Source organism: Aethalodelphis obliquidens, unplaced genomic scaffold (genome assembly GCF_003676395.1).
Source record: "Aethalodelphis obliquidens isolate GAN/ISIS:26980383/991018 unplaced genomic scaffold, ASM367639v1 scaffold4, whole genome shotgun sequence".
Taxonomy (NCBI): Eukaryota; Metazoa; Chordata; class Mammalia; order Artiodactyla; family Delphinidae; genus Aethalodelphis; species Aethalodelphis obliquidens.
In genome coordinates, this window is record NW_020837948.1 from 53,856,657 (window position 1) to 53,862,656 (window position 6,000).

Sequence of the window (6,000 nt, forward strand, 5' to 3'; positions counted from 1 at the left end):
TTTTACTTTTTTTAAAATGAAAAACATCAATCACATAAAAGTACAGAGACTAGTGCAATAGAACTCTCAGATTCAAAATCAACTCATGGTCACAGATCTTATTTTACCTATAAACTCACCCACTCTATCCCTCACCCCACAACTGAATTATTTTGAGGAGAATCTCATTTATCTTTTCTTTTTGTGGTACGTGGACCTCTCACTGTTGTGGCCTCTCCTGTTGCGGAGCACAGGCTCTGGACGCGCAGGCTCAGCGGCCATGGCTCACGGGTCCAGCCGCTCCGCGGCATGTGGGATCCTCCCAGACTGGGGCACGAACCCGTGTCCCCTGCATCGGCAGGCGGACTCTCAACCACTGTGCCACCAGGGAAGCCCTCTTTTTTTTTTTTTAACATCTTTATTGGAGTATAATTGCTTTACAATGGTGTGTTAGTTTCTGCTGTATAACAAAGTGAATCAGCTATACATATACATATATCCCCATACCTCCTCCCTCTTGTGTCTCCCTCCCATCTTCCCTATCCCACCCTTCTAGGTGGTCACAAAGCACCGAGCTGATCTCACGTGCTATGCGTCTGCTTCCCACTAGCTATCTATTTTACATTTGGTAGTGTATATAAGTCCAGGCCACTCTCTCACTTCGTCCCAGCGTACACTTCCCCCTCCCTGTGTCCTCAAGTCCATTCTCTACGTCTGTGTCTTTATTCCTGTCCTGCCCCTAGGTTCTTCAGCACCTTTTTTTTTTTTTTTTAAGATTCCATATATATGTGTTAGCATACGGTATTTGTTTTTCTCTTTCTGACTTACTTCACTCTGTATGACAGTCTCTAGTTCCATCCACCTCACTACAAATAACTCAATTTCCTTTCTTTTTATGGCTGAGTAATATTCCATTGTATATATGTGCCACATCTTCTTTATCCATTCATCTGTGGATGGACACTTAGGTTGCTTCCATGTCCTGGCTATTGTAAATAGAGCTGCAATGAACATTGTGGTACATGACTCCTTTTCAATTATGGTTTTCTCAGGGTATATGCCCAGTAGTGGGATTGCTAGGTCGTATTGTAGTTCTATTTTTAGTTTTTTAAGGAACCTCCATACTGTTCTCCATAGTGGCTGTATCAATTTACATTCCCACCAACAGTGCAAGCGGGTTGCCTTTTTTCCACACCCTCTCCAGCATTTATTGTTTCTAGATTTTTTGATGATGGACATTCTGACCAGTGTGAGGTGATAACGTCATTGTAGTTTTGATTTGCATATCTCTAATGATTCGTGATGTTGAGCATTCTTTCATGTGTTTGTTGACAATCTGTATATCTTCTTTGGAGAAATGTCTATTTAGGTCTTCTGCCCATTTTTGGATTGGGTCATTTGTTTTTTTGATATTGAGCTGCATGAGCTGCTTGTAAATTTTGGAGATTAATCCTTTGTCAGTTGCTTCAATTGCAAATATTTTCTCCCGTTCTGAGGGTTGTCTTTTCGTCTTGTTTAGGTTTCCTTTGCTGTGTAAAATATTTTAAGTTTCATTAGATCCCATTTGTTTATTTTTGGTTTTATTTCCCTTTTCTAGGAGGTGGGTCAAAAAGGATCTTGCTGTGATTTATGTCATAGAGTGTTCTGCCTGTGTTTTCCTCTAAGAGTTTTATAGTGTCTGGCCTTACATTTAGGTCTTTAATCCATTTAGGAAGTGCTCTAATTTCATTCTTTTACATGTGGCTATCCAGCTTTCCCAGCACCACTTATTGAAGAGGCTGTCTTTTCTCCATTGTATGTTCTTGCCTCCTTTATCAAAAATAAGGTGACCATATGTGCGTGGGTTTATCTCTGGGCTTTTTATCCTGTTCCATTGACCTATATTTCTGTCTTTGTGCCAGTACCATACTGTCTTGATTACTGTAGCTTTGTAGTATAGTCTGAAGTCCCAGAGCCTGATTCCTCCAGCTCCGTTTTTCTTTCTCAAGATTGCTTTGGCTATTTGGGGTCTTTTGTGTTGCCATACAAATTGTGAAATTTTTTGTTCTAGTTCTGTGAAAAATGCCATAGGTAATTTGATAGGGATTGCACTGAATCTGTAGATTGCTTTGCGTAGTAGAGTCATTTTCACAATGTTGATTCTTCCAATGCAAGAACATGGTATATCTCTCCATCTGTTTGTATTGTCTTTAATTTCTTTCATCAGTGTCTTATAGTTTTCTGAATACAAGTCTTTTGTCTCCTTAGGTGGGTTTATTCTTAGGTGTTTTATTCTTTTTGTTGCAATGGTAAATGCGAGTGCTTCCTTAATTTCTTTCAGATTTTTCGTCATTAGTGTATAGGAATGCCAGAGATTGCTGTGCATTAATTTTGTATCCTGCTACTTTACCAAATTCATTGATTAGCTCTAATAGTTTTCTGGTAGCATCTTTAGGATTCTCCACATATAGTATCATGTCATCTGCAAATAAAGTAAAACTGAAGTGACAGTTTTACTTCTTCTTTTCTGATTTGGATTCCTTTTATTTCTTTTTCTTCTGTGATTGCCATGGCTAAAAATTCCAAAACTATATTGAATAATAGCGGTGAGAGTGGGCAGCCTTGTCTTGTTCCTGAGCTTAGAGGAAATGGTTTCAGTTTTTCACCATTGAGAACGATGTTGGCTGTGGGTTTGTCATGTATGGCCTTTATTATGAGGTAGGTTGAGGTAGCTTGCCTCCATGCTGACTTTCTGGAGAGTTTTTATCATAAATGGGTGTTGAACTTTGTTGAAAGCTTTTTCTGCATCTCTCAGATGATCATATGGTTTTTCTCCTTCAATTTGTTAATCAGGTTTATCACATCGATTGATTTGTGTATACTGAAGCATCTTTGCATTCCTGGGATAAACCCCACTTGATCATGGTGTATGATCCTTTTAATGTGCTGTTGGACTCTGTTTGCTAGTATTTTGTTGAGGATTTTTGCATCTATGTTCATCAGTTATATTGGCCTGTAGTTTTCTTTTTTTGTGACATCTTTGTCTGGTTTTGGTTTCAGGGTGATGGTGGCCTCATAGAATGTGTTTGGGAGTGTTCCTCCGTCTGCTATATTTATCATATCTTTACATCTCTAAATTTTTTCAACACGTATATTTAAAAGATAAGCACTTTACAAAGTAGAAATAATAATGCAATGAAATCCTTTTCTATCCAATATTAGTATCTTACTTCAATATGACTAACTTTGTTCTATCTATAGCCTTACCCAACCTTTATTTGAAGAAAACCTCACATCATATAATTTTGTTCATAAATATTTCAGTATGTATTTCTAAAATAAAATAGCTCTTCACAAAAATATATTAATAATACCATTATTACACCTGAAAAATTTAACAGTAATTCTTCAATAATGTCAAATATTTAAGCATTGCTGTCTATATTTCCACTTGTTTCATAAATGTCATCATTTTTAAATAGCTTTTGTGAATCAAAATCCAAATAAGGTCAACAAATTGAGATTGGTTGATGTCTAATAAAGTTCCCTCTTTCTTTTTTGTTCCTGGCAATTTGTTTTTTTAAAAAGCCATGTCTTTTATCCTATAAAATTTTCAGTATCTGGACTTTTCTGCACCTCCCTCTGCATAGTACCTTTTAACACGTGTCTCTTGCCTGTGTGTTTCCTGTAAACTTGTAGCTAGATCTAGAGGCTTGGTTTGATACAGTTCAGTTTCTTTGGCAAGGCTACTTCATAGATGGTGTGTACTTCCATCAGGAGACACATAACACCTTGTTGACTCTCTTTCAGTAATGTTAGCAACCATTGATAATCACTACTTGGATTTATCCTTTGATTTGGAGTTTGCAAAATGGTGACATTCTAATCTATCATTTCTTTCTTTTTTTTTTTTTTTTGCAGTACGCAGGCCCCTCACTGTTGTGGCCTCTCCCGTTGTGGAGCACAGGCTCCGGACGCGCAGGCTCAGCAGCCACGGCTCACGGGCCCAGCCGCTCCGCGGCATGTGGGATCCTCCCGGACCGGGGCAGGAGCCCGTGTCCCCTGCATCGGCAGGCGGACTCTCAGCCACTGCGCCACCAGGGAAGCCCCAATGACTTTTTTTTTAAATAAATTTATTTATTTACTTATTTATTTTTGGCTATGTTGGGTCTTTGTGCTGTTCGCAATCTTTCTTTAGTAGTGGCAAGTGGGGCTACTCCTCATTGTGTTGCACCGGCTTCTCATTGCGGTGGCTTCTTTTGTTGTGGAGCATGGGCTCTAGGTGCATGGGCTTCAGTAGTTTTGGTACGCGGGCTTCACTAGTTGTGGCACGCGGGCTTAGTTGCTCTGCGGCATGTGGGATCTTCCCGGACCAGGGCTCAAACCTGTGTCCCCTGCACTGGCAGGCAGATTCTTAACCACTGTACCACCAAGGAAGTCCCTCTTCAATGACTTTTAATCTGTTTTCATTTCAATGATGACTTGTCAATTTTATTACAGTCTGCACTTTTCTTGCTGTTCTTCTATATATTAGTTAGATTTAGATTTGACTAAGGGTATTAGTAGCCTCCAAAATATCTGAGGCTTAAACTAGATGCTTATTTTCCTTTTGCCTTAACATCCAGATACAGATGGTCTAGGGCTTCCATAGAACTCTGTTCTATGAAGTCAACACATACTTAGGATTCTTCTAGGTTTTTTCTCTATCAACTGTGGCCTCTATTCTCACCTCATGGTCCAAGATGGCTCTTCAGCTCCATCTATCATGTCCATATTTCAACTAGCTAGGAAGAGGAAGGTGACATAATGGGTCAAAGGGTTCATGTAAGCTGTTCCTTAAGGAGGGTTCTCTGAAGCTGCTGCAGGATACTCTTGCATATCTGCATTGTTTAGGACTTATTCCCCTGGCCATATATAATTACAAGGAAGACTGGGGAATTATTTTATTTTAGGAGGCCCTGTATGTCTTTATTTTGGAGGGCCCTGTGCCTTGCTGAAAATTCTAATGGGAGAATGGATATTGGGAAGAAATAGCAATTTCTGCCATACTCTAACTGAACCATGGTACCATTGGGAGCTCCCTTGTTGCAAGAACACAGATTCATCAAATAGCATGGATCTGAACGGGCTCTGCATGATGCTTGCAACTCCAGAATAAAGGCTGACTTCTCAATCACACTGGGACACACTATTAATGATCGCGTTGTCAATGCAATCAAAAACAAAACTGTCCCTCCACCCCTCACTGTCTTTCTTCCCCTCGTCACATTTTTAGAAGGAGTGTTTGCTCTCACTGACTCACTTCCCCACCTCCTTTATTTATCTTCAACCTTCTCTAGAATGGACTGTCCCTGAATACTCCACTGTACTTGCAAATACTAACAGTGACCCCATGAAACTAAATTAATTGGGTGTTTTTCTGTTGTCTTCCTTGGCTTCTCAGCATCTGGCAAAGCTGACACTTCCTCTTTCTTGAAACCCTCTCTTCTGTTGGATTCTATGACACAACACTATTCCAGAAGCTCTGTGTAAATTCCCTTTGTGAGCTTCTCCTCTATCAGAACACAAAATAGTGGATCTCCTAAGAGCTCAGTTCTAAGTCCTTCTTTCCACCACTACACATAGTTGAACTCATCTACTGCAGGCTTCAATTATCACATGTGCTGAGAATTCCCGAAACTACATCTGTAATTTGATCTTTATTCTGCTTTGCAGTATCTTCCTTTTCTTTCAGTGTCTGAGCAAACAACTAACTTGTCTTTGATTAGCCAAAGCTGGTTCTTTATTATCCATCTGAATGCACAGAAATTTTAAAAAACATGTGAGCTTGTCAGCAAACCATAGACTGTATGCCATATTAAGAGAAAAAATTATTATAGCTTATCATCATAGTATTTAGTCTTTCATTCCTTAAACTGTCAACCAGTATAAATAATTACATATCTGCTCTTTCTCAGACACATTCCCTACATATTATTGAGGATTTAAGAATAGAAACTAAAGACAATGTCTCTTTTATAGAGAATTTTTAAATATAGTTGA